Source organism: Molothrus ater, chromosome 1 (genome assembly GCF_012460135.2).
Source record: "Molothrus ater isolate BHLD 08-10-18 breed brown headed cowbird chromosome 1, BPBGC_Mater_1.1, whole genome shotgun sequence".
In the NCBI taxonomy this organism is placed as follows: Eukaryota; Metazoa; Chordata; class Aves; order Passeriformes; family Icteridae; genus Molothrus; species Molothrus ater.
Window position 1 is genome coordinate 29,299,560 of NC_050478.2, and position 17,490 is coordinate 29,317,049.

The following is a 17,490-nucleotide window of genomic DNA, read 5'->3' on the forward strand; positions in this document are numbered from 1 at the left end:
AGAATTCATGGCTTTTATGAATGGTCCATCCCAAGACTGGAAATGGGCATCATGAAAAAATATACAGAGCATTTTCTAAGCAGGAGGTGCTAATATCAAGTGTAAATGTACAAGAAATGAAATCTTAGAACTTATTTTTCTCCTCTTCTTTAGGATTTACACTTTTTTTTTCTTCCATAGTGACCTAAAAATGTTGTGTTGATAAAAATGTAAGATTCATCATCTGTGTATCACCTAACTTAATAGAATTGTGTCTCTACCTAATAATTGGGGAACAGTGAAAGCAGAGTTGCACTTTTCCACCTCTTTTGATTTGAGACTGAACCTAAAAGAGATACACTTTCACACCCTTGGGGGAAAGAAATAGAAAATTAATCTTCCATTGCTGTTCTGCCTCTGTTAGCAGCAGGGTATGAGGTCACACTGTTGCCTCAATAAAGATTGCTCAACCTCCTACGCCAAGTGATGTGGTTCCTGCAGAGTATGAACAGCTTGTCTATGAAAGAATCTCTGGATGCAGTGGCTCTATAAATACCTAGCCTTTGCTGTTAATAAGGTATATCAGCTGGTGAAATGTCTTGCAGATGACTAAAGGCAATTGAACAGTAGTTTGCCAGCCCTGTAAAATTGCTCTCCCACATCTTCTCCGTAGAGTTCACCCACACACAGGCATAAATCCGGACAGAACTGTAAGTTCCCAAGGTGCAAGGTGCAAGATATAAAACTGGGGATTTAATTCCCACTTTCTCCCCATGCCATATTCCTCCAAGACGGAGAATACAAAAGAAGGGGTGGGTTGTGTGGTGGTGGTTCCTGAAAAGCAAATACTGCAGCTACTGGCTCCCTAAAAAGGCTGGGAAATGCCTGGATCACATTGTTAGCACCACCCTCAACATTACCTGTGTTTTCCTTTTTCTGTGTTAACTCTATTGAGACGCATTTGCAAAAGAATCGTAGATTAACCTGAGCTGGAAGGGACTCTGAGGGATCATAAAGTCCTACTCCTGGCCTGGCACAGGGTAATCCCAAGAATTACATCATGTGTCCAAGAATGCTGTCCAAATGCTTTTTGAACTCTGTCAGGCTTGGTGCTGTGACCACTTCCCTGGGGAGCCTGTTCCAGTGCCCAATCACCCTCTGGGTGAAGAACCTTTTCCTAATATCCATCCTAAACCTCCCCTGATACAACTTCAGGCCATTCCCTCAGATCCCACCACTTGTCACCAGAGAAATCATTGCCTGCCCCTCCTCTTCCCTTCATGAGGAAGTTGTAGCTGCAGTGAGGTCTCACCTCAGTCTCCTCTGCTCCAGGCTGAACAGACCAAGCGACCTCAGCCCCGCCTTGTACAGCTTCCTCTCCAGAGTCTTTGCCATCTGTGTTGCCCTCCTTTGGATGTTCTCTAGTACCTTTATAGCCTTCTTAAATTGTGGTGTCTAGAACTGCACACCAGTCCTTGAGGTAAAAGACTAGTACAGGGAAAGGCTAGGAAAGGCCTACAGGGAAATGTACGATATCAGCTCCAACTATTTGAAATACATGCAGTTCTAGTTCCTTCTCCCTTTAAAGGGTTTCTACTTACCAACCTCATCACAGAAGAATTTAGAAGATTACAGCTAATGAACCTCATCTAATCCTGGCAATTTCCAACACCAGCACTATAAAATATTCACTTGCATGGCCTTAATGAACATCTTACAGGTCATGTCAAACAAGTAAGTGGAACAGATGAATATATGAAGTCACCAGATCTCTGCTCTCCCCACAGCCAAGAAAACAGGTATGCTGTGGCTTTTTGCAGCTGAGCACAACACAAAAGCAACTACTCCGGCTACAGGGGGAAAAAAGGTCATTGATAAGGGAGGAAATATAAGAATGGGGAACTTAGCTTTCCACCAGTCTCCAATCTCTTCCTTTAAAGCCCCTCCCAAGACACACTTTCTTTCTTTCTTTCTTTCTTTTAGACAGAAAGAACAAGCTCATAGAGGAGACATTCATTGTTAGTGCCTAACCTGAGTTTTTAGCACACAGCGTATTCTTTGGCTAGAGGTTCTACAGATCAGCTATATATGTGAAGGACCATCCCTGTAATTTTCTTTTGAACCTGGCTCTGACTGCATAGTGGCTACTTGTTAATTTTTGCTCCTCCTCTCCCCACAATGAAGTAATATGGCAGCAATTTTCTGCTCACAGCCTGTGTGCTATAAATGTGTCATTGTTAAGTCTCCTCTCCAAGTTGTCTTCTTTCCCTCAATTGCTTGATTGCACACTTCAGCTCTCTAGATTTTTACTATCTGTAACAGAAGATAACTCAGATACTTGTAATTCAAAGGTAGAAGTATAGTACTAAAAAAATCCCAAAATAGACAATAAAGCATCCTCAAAATCCCCACCACATCCAGACCAGAATGCATGACATTTTTAGAAATTTTTCATGCTTTTGCACTACTTTTCTAGCTATTAGGAACAATATGATTTATTACACCACCTAGTCAGATTTACAATCAAACCTACAGTGGTCATATTTTACAGTACTTCATTATTGACTTCAAAAATGAAGGCAAGCTTTAAGCCCTAACTTCAGGGGTTATGCATCTCAGGGAATATTTCAGGGGAAAATGAAAAACCCCCCACCATTATATTAATTTACTCATATTCAATCTTTCAGCTTCCCTCTTTCTTGATATGATAATATAGTTTATTTACATAAACATCCAGGCTTCCCTAACTCCTGCTCACCAAACTGGTGGCCAGCACAGTCCCTCCAGCCTCCAACTCCAAGATCTGTTTTTTTCTTTTATTTTTCCATGATTACACGTCTCTAATCTTCACACAAAAATACTTCATACAGTTCTTTCTCAGTTTGTTCATGCACTCACAAACCAAGCTGATTCTCAGCTCTTCTGCTCTTGAATTTACAGGTGTTGTATTCCCTACTACTTCAATAATAATGGAAGTCCCTTCCAGTACCAAGTTTCAAACCTTTTTTCCAGAGCTGTCAGTCTCTTGCCTAATCCTGATGTGAACACCTCTAGCATTTTATCTCCAGAGATAAATCAAGGAAGTTTTATTCCTCAGAGTCTGATCTTTAAGAAAGAGATGTTACATTTATAGATCATTTTAGAGGATATAATTATATAAGCACAATTTAATAATTATGAGTCATTGTGGATATGGAAAGAGTAAATCATGTTAAAGAAATCTGGTTACTTTTAAAAATGAAAAATGTCATTAGCCTAGATAAACCAAGAGACCTGACTTAGCAGGGGTCTTAAAAAGGTTCAGAGGAAAGTCAAAATGATGGATCATTGTTATCTTTAAGAAAGCTTTGTTGTGGATGGAGTAAATCTTTATTAAAACTTTTCTCCCAGTATCAAGCACTTGTGACCCAGCATTCACATCTGTGAAAGTCTGTATCCTGAAGTCTGACTCTTTCCCATCCTTGATGGGTTTAGGTTTTTTAGAGCATCTGCTTTTCCTGTAAGACTGTGATAAGTTCAGTTGACTCCAGATCTGCTGCAGTTGCCTGCCTTGAGGTTTGAGCAGTACCAAGGTATCATTTACTACCCAGAAAAACAGGGGATTGGATGGAAAGTGGAAAGGCAGCTGCTGAGAAGTGAAGTCTCACAGGATTGTAGATTAATACCAGCAGATTTTCATATTTTATTCAATGGTCTACATAAATCTGTAATAAGTCAGACCATTAAATTTGCAGATGATACTAAAATAAGCAGAGTATTCAAGACTCAGAGGGATTCAAGAATAATCCTGCCATTAAAAAAATGGGCTCAGAGGTGAAATAGGAAATTAAATAAGTATTCATTTAATGTAATGAAAATTGACACACTTCAGTAAAAAAATGTTCAGGACACATACTGAGATACTTACAACTTAAATTATACTAAGGTTAATAATACGTAAAGAGAGAGAAAGTTATGAGCTATTCTTGCACTGCCATTCATAGTTTTAAATTCTAAGAAGACATAACCCTGTCCTAAAGAGATAACAGATTGGGACAGACAAAATAACACATTGTCAGTTAATACAGTAAGAAAGAGTGTCTGCCAGCACAGTCTAGAAATGAGGAGAGCCCTCTGGACCTGTTAGTCACTAAGATGCCTCTGAAGAGTGACTCTCATGGCCATTGCCACATTTGAGTTTTGCTATTTTCTTCTCTACAAATTTATGTCTGACTAGAAGCTACTTAAAAGCTACACAAAAAATTTTAAGAAAAGAGCCATCAGGTATGAAAACAAAAATGTTATATTACCAATTATCTGAATAACAGTCAAGAAAATTAAATGCCTATTTCTAAGAGGAGGCAAAACCACCCCAGTTGGCAAACAAAAAAAAAAATCCCAAAATCCCAACCGTTAAAAGTAGGCCTTTAACTCTCTCTTAAGGTTGCTGAAGGAAAAAGGTCTGAGAATAAATCAAGCAGAAAGCAAGCAAGATGCAGAGGAAAGGGCAAAAATTGGAAAAAACGAAGTCAAGAGCATAAAAACCAAGCCTGCTGGTGAGCTGAAGACAAAGATCCTTTGCCCTAGTTCACACCAGAAAAAAGCAACCCCCAAAACATCACAAGAAGCACCAAAATACTTTTCAATTATACAGTAAAAAGACTGTAAAAAGCAAAGTTGCTCTTTATTTATACCACTATCACAGCTTGTCATAACACTTCCCTCCAGATGGAATGCCCCTTTCTTTTCATTATATTAGCGGAAAGTCTGAGGAAGACTAAAAAAACTCCTCCTCACAATTCCCCTATTGAACCATCTATATTAAGGGTGGCAGGGTCCCCTGCTGTACTTGGTTTAGCCTAATTTCCCTGGCTGGTCTATTAACAGCCCAAATTAATTACAAGTATCTACAAACATGTAGAGATTTGGTAAGACCTATTATTTGTTACAGTTTGAAGAGCAAAATTTCAAGGAAAAATAACAGCAGCATTAACAGAGGGAAACTGCCAAGGTCATATGATTCAATTATGTAGGAGCTTAGCAACAAAGGAGAGCTGTGAAATACTGTAATAGCAATAAGTCAATGGATTAACACAGCATCAAGCAATATCTTGAAGGAGATCAAAGTAGTAAACAAAATGAAATGCAGTGATAAGAATGAAATAAGGGTGTTCAATTTTTAGCAGTATGAAAGACTGAATGATTGTAAAGGACCACATCTCACAGCAATATAAGTAAGAGAAGGGAAAAAGATGCTAGCTTTACCTCAGTTAAAAAGAACTGCAATAAATTTCTGTTCCTTCCTAAATTAAAAATTTTGTTGGCATCTTTACTAAATAAAAGAAAAGAACTCTGATTTTTATAAATAATGTTATCCTACAGCATTTAAACAAAAATAGAACAGTAACAGGGCATAACAAAGTACTATTTAAGATTCCCAGAAAACAAAATAATTCATCTAGGACACACTGCAGTGCAAAAAAACCAAAAACCAGTGACTCATGCTGGTAAGCAAGCACTCTGTTTCGCTGATGTAAGTTGAGAGAACATAGTTTGATAAATTGTGAAAGAATTACAGTAAGTGTATCAATGTCAATCAAGTCCAAGGGTATATAAAATATACATTCTATTAGGAAACATTGCTCAACACAAATGAAGGACATACTCTGTGATGTAAGTGGAATAAAACACTACAAATTCTGATTATTAAAGATAAAACCTCATTTAATTATAAACTTATCAGATATCAGACCCTTTGTGAATGAAGATCATGCTAGGTGTCAGGATGATGGAACCATACTCTGTAAATATGAATGCATCATCTGTCAATCACATCTCCGTGCTGCAAGCACCAAATTACATCTGCAAAATATTTTGTCTTGATCACATCTGCTGGTAAATATCAAGGTCTAAGCTTGTGTCTGAATTTACAAGTGATGACATTAATAAGTCTAATTTAGCAATAATATTTCCTACAGAAATCTCTGTAATGCCTCAAATACAATAACAAATACATGAAAATACTACTTAATAGCAAATGCTAAAATTGTGAGTTCAGTCCCTGCATGGGCCATTCATATTCAAGAGCTGGACTCCATGATGCTTGTGGGTCACTTCTAACTCAGAATATTCTGTAATTCAGTTACTATAGAAGGTGAAAGCTGAAATCTTTATTCCTCACTTCTTTCAGATGTTTTTGTCCCCTCTAGCAGTCTCTCTCACCCCATCAAGTCACTCACCCACATGGTTGGGCCTTCAAGGCCCCTGCACTTAATGACACCCAGTCTCAGCGTGTTTTTACGTAGTTGAGTAATTCTGCTTTTCTGTTTGCAAGAGATGGCAAGAAAGGAAGCATCTCTTTCATTTCTTTCTCTCACTTTATACCATAAGAATGTATGTTTAGGATAGGAAGGGCAAGGAATTCTGGTAATACAGTCTACTACTGATACTCCTACCAGCTGTGTTAGGAAGCAATACCAAAACATCTACTTTCAAATTTTCATTCTAAATTTATTGATGATTACTTTTCCCATTGTATCTTGGCTTCCTTGCCAATGAGTTTACTGGCTTCTGTTTTTCAATGTTTAATCCGTGAGGACTCAAAGGTTATATAGAAATTGACCTTTTATTCTTTCAGGTTCTGGTGTGCACCCCAGTTGTGCTTTGACTACCTGCTGGCACACCCCAAGAACTTTCCATCCTTCCCTCACTATGGCAGGTGATTATGCCTGCCTGAAAGCAGCATTATGTCCTCAATCTGAACAAGAGGAATTCCCTGCTGATTCCAGCTACCATGCAATCTACAGACAGCCTGGGGAAAGCAATATTAATGCCTCTAAGCTTTTGGTTTATTTCTTATAAAGATGACCCCATTTACAGTCTTTAAATAGCCTTTTTCATCTGTTTCTGCACATAAGTGACTGGAACTGTATCTAATATTGTGGAGAGGATCTACATCAGCATCTTGCAAAAACAGCATTAATAAGCCTTTCCCCCTAATAAGGAATTTCTCATTGCACACCACCTCTTTTCTCAATCCTTTAGAGACCCCTGGAACTGACTAGCAAACCCAGCTATTCCTTCTCAATTACACTTAGTCACTTGTCCTTTGAGTTAGCAGCAGGTTTTTGTCATTAGCCTTTCAGTGAATGACATTGCTGTTCACATTACTGGAGTTCATTAAATTTCTGTTATTCTATTTATTTAAGATTATACTATATCCAGATATGTCTGTCCCAATGTCTTTCAGCCTTATCAGCTAATTTTCATTTCTTCACTCAAACATTTTTTGCCAAGGTAATTAGAGAAAAGTTAAATAATAATAACCCCAAGACTGAGTCTCTAAGAGTCTAATATTAACTCCCATGGTGTTTTTTATCAGCTTCATCCAAGAAAATTAGAACAGGTGAACTGCATGAGACCAGGATTTCCCTTTCACATAATTGCTTAGGGAAAGTATATAATTTTTGTGTTGAACAGCCCATGAAAGATTTTTTAAATTGTTCCATAAATTCAAGTATTTTGAACTCCAAAAACAATTTTTGCATTAATAATATTCTACAGCTATAAAGTTCACAGTTTAATTATGTGGTAGGTGGACTCCATCTTCTTTTGAACCTAACGTCCTATAACTTCATTTGATGTTACCAATTTGTTTTTCAATATAAAGAAAGTTAAGGAGCATCCCTTTCTACTTTTGATTTTATAAAACAAAATTATATTCCTTTTCTTGAGAGTGAAAAGACCTATTGTATTGGGTCATCTATTTTTTCTATTTCCTTACATCTTTTATTATTACTGCATTTATCACAATCTCTCTCAAATGTTGCAATAATTGTTAAAGTAATGATAAATAATATAATATACTGTTCTTGTCTAAAAAAATCACATCATGGAGAAATGGCAGCAATTTAATCTGAAATTACCTTGCTTTTGTTAAGCATTTTACTGTTTTTACTGTTTACGTGAGCACTTTAAAATTTTCTTCACTTCTTAAACAATTTTTGAGTTCTAAGGTCAGATTAATGATCATCAAATTACTTTAATTATTTTCTCTTTTTATCTTATAGAAGTGTAGTTTCTGTTGTTCTCCAGGTATGAAAGCATCCTTATTTTTTCATTATTTTGGAACAATAAATAATGGGTGCCCAAAGCTGAACTCATTAAGCTTACCTAGTTTTGTTTCCAAGAGTTATTTCCTTTTTATATATTCAAACTCATGAATCGTCCTGATTTTGCTTTCATGTTCTATGTCTTCCTTCTAATTTAAAACTGAGACAGGACATTCATTTGGATATGTAGATATACTTTTAGAATTTATTTTCCCATTCCTTTTACAGCTTTTGAGCTCAGTGTTCTGGAGCTCTAAATTGATCTTTACTAGTGTAAAGCTTCCTAGGTAAAGTTGTCTTTGCTGTTGAGTTCTATTTTTCAATTCTTTCAGATTTACTTCTAGTATATTTTTAACACAACTGTTCATTTAGTTAGGTTTAGACCTTTCCCTGAGGATTTATGTTCTTTATTTTGTTTATATTAATAATAATTTGTTTTATCTTTGTAAAGGTAAATTGCATCTCTTTAGATGCAATTGAGAGGGATCATTTCTTCAAAGCAGTGCCTTTCTACTAGCTTGCATCACCATGGATCTAGTGAAGTACCTGAGCTAGCATGCTGCCCCTATAGGCTGAACAGTGGGGAAAGTGATGGAGCAGGCATCCAGGTGGCTCTGCACAGAGCTGTGCTCTGTCACAGCTCAGATGAAGGTGGATTTTAATAAGACAGGACAGGCTCAGCCAGGATGTCTCTGTTCTGTGCTCTCAGTGCACAATGTTCCAAGGAGCTTATCAGCACAGCACTGTGCAAATCGGGCTGGAGCCTTTCTGAGCTTAATGGACCCAATTGCATGATAGAAGAGCAGAGGTCTAAATACCTTTTCAGAGTCTGGCTGAGAATAGTCAGGTATATTAGAAGCTCCTGGCCATACCAGAAAACAGATATAGATACACATATAAAATTCCCTCGTGATATCCCTCTGTTTCTTGTGATCTTACCAGCTAAGTACCCAGCAGAGATATTAGTGACTTTTACTAACTTAAACTAAATAATTTCCTCCCTGAATATCTATCTTCAAGCTTAGAAAATTAAACTTTATGCTTCTAGTATTCACTCCTTATATTCATTGGTGTAACTGAAAGCACTGTTCAGCAGAGAGAAGTGACTCTGCAGTGTTTGCTCATCTGAACTATGTCATGAAAACTGTCCATAAAAGAGAAATGGACATGGTACCAAACCAGGATTATTTTTAGGTAGCGATATTTGCACAGAAAAGTCACAATATTGTAACTAAACTACTTAATTACTTCCTATTTTATTCTTTTACAGACAATCTGAAGCTACCAAAGAGTATGATAAAATTCCTCTTGAATAAATGAAAGGTGTGATTAATTTGGATCCATTTTCATTATAAAAAGTGTCTTTACAACATCATTAACATTTCATTTCTCCCGCAGGCTCTTTAAAGGCTGAACAAGAATGGAGAACATACCACTGGCTGTAAAAATTGAACATTTCTCACTCAGCAGCAGGAGAAAGGGATGTGATTCATATGAAAACAATAACTGCACTATAAATTATTTTATGTGGTATATTCTGGGGTTTAGGCATAGAAATCTGCAAAACAAGCAGTTCAGAAAACAGTAATGTAATTTGAGGCTTTGTCAAGTTCTTTTGCACTAAGATTGTTTGAATCAATTACATTTGCTATTCTAAGATCATACTTCACCTTTTCATTTCATAGTAAGTTCCCTGTCTGACTAGTTCCCTGACTGATGTGTGGGTTTATTATCATAATGGAGTGAATAGGATATAGCCATGTTGCTACTGGGGAAGACATAACAGAATAAATAAAAGCAAAACCAAATTTTAAGATACATGAAACAATATCAGGAAGTACAATTCCATTTAAAACTTTGCTTTCTTGAGAAAATAAATTTTCTTTAAAAATCAGAATTAACTGAAATCAAATCATATGCGAAAAACCCAAACCAAAATAAAACTCTATCAAAATCTATAATCTCAGGCAAGGAGGAAACCTCCTGATTCTTTGTAGAAAAGAAGAAGCCAGGAAAAAGCCCCAAAGTCACAACTTCTAGCAAACGAAAATAAAACTTTCATAGGAAGATATTCATCATGACCCAGATGTGGACGAAGAGAGGTGGCTTGAGGAAAATTTGCAGTTCTCCAGTGTGCATTGAGGAACTCTGAGAGTTCTCAGGGGAATAAAGAACAAACAGAAAGAAAAGGTCCTGAAGAAGTCCTGAGGACTAGCCACAGCACATTCTCCTTGCACATTTCATATCTCCTAATTTCTCCCAGAGATTTTGCGAGGTAGCATTACTCAATACTGCCTACTCTTGACACCAGGGACTGACTGGAGAGCTGTTTCACAGTGCATACATGTTTAAAAGAATGTAAATACATTGGGTAATTTAGTGCAACATAAATCCACTGGCCACATTTACGAATTGTTTATCGGTCTTACACTTCTGGAAAATCTAGGACCCTTGCTGTAAGCTCTAAACAGACACAAGCCATATTCTCAGTATAATCCATGAAGATAGCTTGCTTATTCAAAGCAGAGCTAATTTCATTCCAAATACTCTGGATGGCTGTGTCCCTTTGACAGCAGAGACATCAGACATCATTGCTCATGAGGAAGGCTTGTCAGGTCTTTGCTGACTGGCTGACTGCTACTGTACCCACTCTGTTAGATTGGGTTCTCTTAATACTTGTCAAAGCCTTGAGAATATCTATAGAGAATTCAATCAAATACTGCATTTGTTTCACTTTGAAGTCACAGCTTTAGTGATGGGTTCATTCTATACAAACTTCAGACAGCTGGGGAAGTTTCTTAGTTCACCCATCATCAAAAAAGAGAAAGGCACATTCTTCTTCCTGAATCTGATTTGAACTGCTGCTACTTTTTTTTTTTAATCAGTATTTTCATTCTTGTGCATGTTTTGATGACAGATATATATATCTGCTTTTCTTTGAACCGAAAATTTTATTGTCCAACAATTTTGCTTTTACTAATGTACATTAAGAATTTTTCCCCAAATATTATTCTTCAAAGCTCCAATAGATGTCACTATCAAAATATAAAAGAGAGCTGGTTGCGTAATGCAGTCAAAGAGAAACAGCAGGGAAGCCTCACTCACTGGACTGCTTCAAATCCCAGCATGAGAGCACAACTCATTAAGCTACACATCGAAGTGAGCAGCTGCCAGCCATAGACTGCATGTCTTTTCATTCTTTAAACCCTCACCATTAGATCAAAAATATCTAATAGTTTCACTGAACATGAAAGTAACACTGAACCTACTGGGTGTTTAGGCTAATAAGCAGTTTCCTGTTAGGTTTTTTCCTCTCTGTCCATTCAACTTTAAAAAAATGACCTATCTTTTCTTTAGCCCACTTTGCACATTACTGTACTGTGTTTTACAAATGCTCCTTTTTCCTGTTAGTTGGAATCACATCTGGAGTAAGTCTGCTGCGAAGCTTTACTACTGCTTTTGGAATGACACGTCAAAACATGACAGCACTGCTTGAAATGGATAAGTAAAGCTTATAAGTAAAATTATTTCAGAGCTATTTGCCCATACTACAGAAATCTAAGCTTATTTACTGACCAAGAAAATACTTTGTTCTTTTATCTAACCCTTAAGTCTTTGGAAAAAAAAACAACACATGCTTTCTGTATGAATATTGGAATCTTTCATTGTTCTGAACAATCTCTTTTTTATACTGCTTGAAAGAGGAGGTAAACTCTATACCTCTACAATATGATGTCGAGAGGAGTCTGCTAGCTCTCCTGCCTTGTAAAACTAGCTACTTTAAAAATAAAAACAAATTATTTCTTTATTTTTAAATAAATAAAAAACATATAGCCCCTAATTCTTGGGAACACACCCAGGAATAGGAGGCTTTCCATGTTCAAAAAACCTTGTGGCTTTTTCTATAAATCTCTGCAAGCTTGTATGGTGAACGTCATTTTGAACAAGTAGTAAAATATTTTCACTGGTGCAAGTTTGTCAAGTTTGTCCTTGCATCAGGACCCATCCCCAAACTAAATTGTACCACAAGATGTCAGTGCAAACAATTCCCGTATTGGTGGCTCCACATGACTTGCTTGTGAACCTTGTTCCAGTTTGAAATTATTTTGAGCAACAAATATGCCTAAAAGTTTTCTATCTATTTACAAGCAAATTGCTTAAGGATGAAAGAGAAGAATTGAATAATTTGTTGCAGGATGGCCTGTCCAGCCTAGATCCCCACTGTTTATGTAGGAAGTCTTCTTTCTTTGCTAGAATGCCTGACCTGTGCATTAATTCAAAGACACGGACACCTGAACAGTTCTGCTAAAGAGAAGACTGTGGCTACAGTCTAGAGAACTTTTGTGCTAGAATGCAAATATCTTTGTGAAAAAATTATGCCTGAAGCTACAGAATTTACAATATGCTACTGCAGTTACCTTTTAAAACATGTTTTAAAACAATTTGGCTGAGCCGCAGTTTAATGAGCTTAGGATATGAGGGAATTCAATGAAACAAAAAGAAAAAACAATGAAACACAAAGGTCAGCACAGCTACTCAATTTATGTCAGCCAAAGACTGGGCTCTTTTTAGTGAAACACTGTAGGAATATCAACAAGCTACTGCTTCTCTCTCATCTTCCTATTTTCATATTTTTTTATTTCAAGACCAGCTTTGATTTGGGATATGGGAACCTCCATAAGGTATAAACATTGGGGAACGCTGAAGACCACCACACATGAGCAAACACTACAGGTTGCAAGGTTTCTTCCCACCAGAAATGACATGACCTGAGTACATGTAATTTAAAATTAGCTCTTAGGCAACACAGCAAGTGCCTTTTCCATTTGCTTTTTACCTGCTGTTTCTTGTGAGGAGGAGTTATTCTTTCATCTCTCATTAATCTTCTCTGGTGTGCTACTGACAGCAGGAAATTTATCCGTGATACTCTCTTCATGTTAGACTCAGTTCATTAGAGAAAAGTAGACTCCAGGTACTCACACATGGTGTCTAAGCAGTTTACTTGAGTGACCACCTCCAGAGATTCTGTAAGATGGGAAGACAGAAAGCAGGCTTAAACTGTACAGCATCTCTCTTGAATATTAAAACAATCTTGCATAGGTATTGCATCCACAGGAGATGTTAACAGGGTCCTCAGCATAGCTGGCTTGCTCCATTGTGCCTTCCCTGTAGGAGGTGTAAGAAAGGCACTGAGACCTTTCAAGGAATGCAGGTGAAGCAAAGCCAAAATCAGCATTCTCCAATAGAAATTGCCATAGCACAGAAGATCATTAACGGGATTTTAATAATCAGATTTTCACAAACACCTGGAATACAGGATTTTACCCAGCCTATAATGGTGAAGGGCCTTGAGGGGAAGCTGGATGAGGAGCAGCTGAAGCCACTTGGTCTGTTCAGCCTTGAGGAGACTGAGGGGAGACCTCATTGCAGTTACAGCTTCTTGTGAGGGGAAGAGGAGGGGCAGACACTGATCTCCTCCCTGGTGACCAATGACAGGACCCAAGAGAATGGCTGATGCTTTGTCAGGGAGGGTTTAGTTTGAATAAGAGGCTTCTTCACCCAGAGGATGGCTGGGCACTGGAACAGGCTCCCCAGGGAAGTGGTCCCATCACCAGCCTGACAGAGTTCCAGAAGCATTTGGACAGTATCCTTGGGCAAATGGTGTGAGTTTGCAGGGCCAGGAACTGGCTCTGATGATCCCTGTGGATCCCTTCCAATTGAGCATATTCTGTGAGTGTGTGATTCCATATTTGCTATAGAGATAAAGAAAATAATGTCAAGTTCACAGTGATCACGGCCATGAAAGGTCGAAAATTTTAGCAGGATTTTTAATGCATAGTTAAAAAAATTAACATCTCTTCTCCAGACAAGCAAATAAGAAATAGAAACCATGAAAGAAAAATATTTTTCAATGCAATTTTAGCTCTCTTCTTCTAAAAAGCTGTTTCCTAGGTGAGGCATATGTAAAAACAAAGCCATGTAGTGTTATTATTTTGCACCTTTTTAACCTTACTGTCTGCTGAATATGTAGTCAGTAAAAACATGGAGGTTATGACTGCAGGTACCCAGAAATTACTGCAGTTACTAGAGATCAGTTACCTTCTGGAAAACACAAATCTCCATCTACATATCCCATTCTGTCAGAATTCAGACATAAATTTCTACATCTTAGAAACCAAATGTATATCTGCTAACCAGACAAGCTCAAGGACTCAGGCAGCATTAATTCTGTTTCCCTGAGATCTCCTCAACAGGAAAATGGACCTTATAGTTGAATATTTTCCACAGAGTATATTTAGACTACATAACTACATTTTCCATAAGTTCCAGAAAATCTTCCAGAAAAAACAAAAACATCCCAGTGCACATTTTTGGCAAATTTGACTGAGCTCAGACTGTGCAACTGAACTAAAAAGCTGAATTGCTTTTACATATATTAATAGTATATTGAACCCTTTTTAACACTTATCAGTCATCACTACTGTTTCCCTCCAAAATCTTACTAGAAGATGTCTGATAATTTCTTCAGCATACTTACAAAAATTAACTTCATAGCTACTACTCTGTGTTACACTGCCTACAACTTTATTGTTTGTGGAAAACTATCTAGAGTAAATATTACCTGAACTTTTGTTTATTTTGAAAATTCAAAAGGAAGAAATTTTTTAAAATAATGGACTTCAGCATCCACTAAGCAAAAGTAGTTTCTGATGGTGATTCACAATCATTGTATACAATCCTGTATATTCATCATTCTAGAAGAAAAAATTATAGTATGAAATGTGCTAAATTACCCTCTTTAGTGAATGTATTTATCACAGCTACAAGGTCTAGTGGTCTATCTTGCTTAATTTCATTATCTTGCATGTAAGTGCAATAGAATCTGATTGGACCACAAAGACTTGTATTGTGAATATATGTCAAGTCTTCAAATGCACCAGCATACCATTTCATCCTCTTTATTCAAATATTGTTAAAAAATCCCTGATATGTAGGAGAAGACCCATTTGCTTTGCACTTATCCAAGACACGGTGTAACAGAGAAATTCCTAAACAGGAATAGCCCAAAGAAAGCATAATAACAACAACCATCACCACAAACAGGCCACAGGAACTCTTTGTGGACCATCTCCTCTGTCCTATCTGTTCTTATTAAATTTATGTCTTGAATGACTGCGACTTTGACCAGTTCACTTCTGTGCCTAATGGGCTTGTAATTGTGATAGGCTTGTAACTGTCCCTGTGCCAGGGCACACTCTCCCCCAGCAGAGACTGCAATAACCTGTGCTCCTTTCTTGCTCTGCAAGTTTTGCTGCTCAAGTCCATCTGTGCTTCCCTGCCTGGAAATGCTGAGGAAAGGAGACTGGTCACCTCACCTTGATTAGGCTGCTGGACATGGTACAATGCCCATCTCTGCCAATGCTCAGATATCTCTCAGCCATACTCAGAGATGAGCTATTTTGCATGTAGCATCATAAGAGCTGGTTGATTCCTTGGGAAAAATACCACAGGTTTCCATAAAGAGGTGCAAGGAGGAAGCCATTAGTAGAATACAGCAAGTTTACATGATCCTATAATACCTAGGACTATGCTAGCCAAATTCTAACTCTACCCCTGGGCTTTCTTGCAAGGAGAAAACCTGGGGAAAACACTACTGAAGAATAATTCTTCTCCTGTAGCACAAATCACTGATAATTGTTCTTCATTAATAAGGTCATTTACACACATACTACAGTCCAATTATCAGGCATAATTAATCATAATAAACTATAGGCATGAGACACTCATAGATTTTCTCATGAATAATAGGAATATTGTTAGCAAAGAAAAAAAAGTATTCAAATATATATCTTATTATTGGCCATGAAATCATGGAGACATTACTTTTCTCTTATAGCTATATTTCAGAAAAAAAAATTAATATATAAAATAAAACCAAAGGTGATCTGACCTTCAATGACAGACTTTGTTCTCAGATACTCAGAAACTTGCCTTTAATTGCCTTTAATTTCTTCCACCATCCCTGACCATCAGGCTTTCCTCTGTTAGACATCACTGTGAAATCTAGTTTATGGTCATGGATAGAAAACTGGGAATATTTGAGGTTTTACAAAAAGAAGTACATCGTTACATACCTACACTGCTGCAGTATGTAACACTTCACCTTCCTTCAAAGTATTTTTCTGCACTCTGATTAAAAGAAGAGCAAAAATAAAATCTTTGCTTTCAGAATGATTAAAGGTAGTGAGTCAGCCATGAGTCATGAGCGGAGAGAAGGTAAAGCGCCATTAGATCTGAAATCACAAATGCTGCTATGTGAGGCAAAAGAGTAATGCCATTATCTTCAAATAACAGCCTCATGACCTCAATGCAGACAGACAGCAGCAAAAGACATGATCGCACTCAGAAAGTTAATAACCTATTCTTTGATCTAAAAAATTGTAGTACAATTGTCTTACCGTATTTTTCTTTCCTGGCAAACATCTATAATTGCAATTTATGTGCTGATATGTACTTGCATTCAAGGTTTGTGGAAAAAACATAAGTAGCAGAAAACACCACAAATTCCATAGTGTTTAAAATGTTCCATTATTTTCTTTATTAATTTAATCTCTTTTTAATCAAACATTGTTATTACTGGGCTGTATCTGCCACATTAAAATTAGCAGGTTAGAAAATGATCCATGAGAACTGCAGTGGTATATCCTGGAGCAAAGAGACAGTGACAGCTAAAGCATGGTGCTGAAGGGACAAAAAGTAACTACAAGGAATTAATAACAAGGAAGCAGGAGAGTGAGTAGAAACTGGGAAAAGGACAGAGCCATGTTACTGGAATTTAAATAGAAAAAGAATCATTAGAGGAAACTAGGCAATACAAGTGAAATAAATATAACAGTAACAATGTATGAACAGTGTATTGGGTTTTTTTGAATATTAAGATATCAGCCTGTTGACTGATAGGAGCAGTAAAGAAAGTAGGCACCTTTAGGTAAGTATTTGCTCTCATCAAATAGAAAATAATAATTTAAAAAGTAAAATAAAATAAAAACAATAAAGTAAAATATCTGTGGATATAGAATATACCACTATGTACCTCCACACATAACAAACCTAAGGTAAGAGAGGATATTTTACAAAGATGAATAAACACTAGAGCAAGAAAGAGAAAAATGGTGAGAAAGAATAAAGGAGGAAGCAGTAAAAATATATCAAGGGGTGGGGTGGAGAGAATTCATTTTGTATCACTTTTCTGTGCCAAACCATAAACACAAGGACACTCAGCAGTTCATTCTTACTCAATGTTTCCACATTTTTCTGCTGTTTTCCATAGGTGGGGCAAAAAAGACAAAGAACAGAGCCAAGCTTTCCATTGGCCTTGATACTAACATGGAAGTGCTTCTCCAGCATGGGAGATATCTTA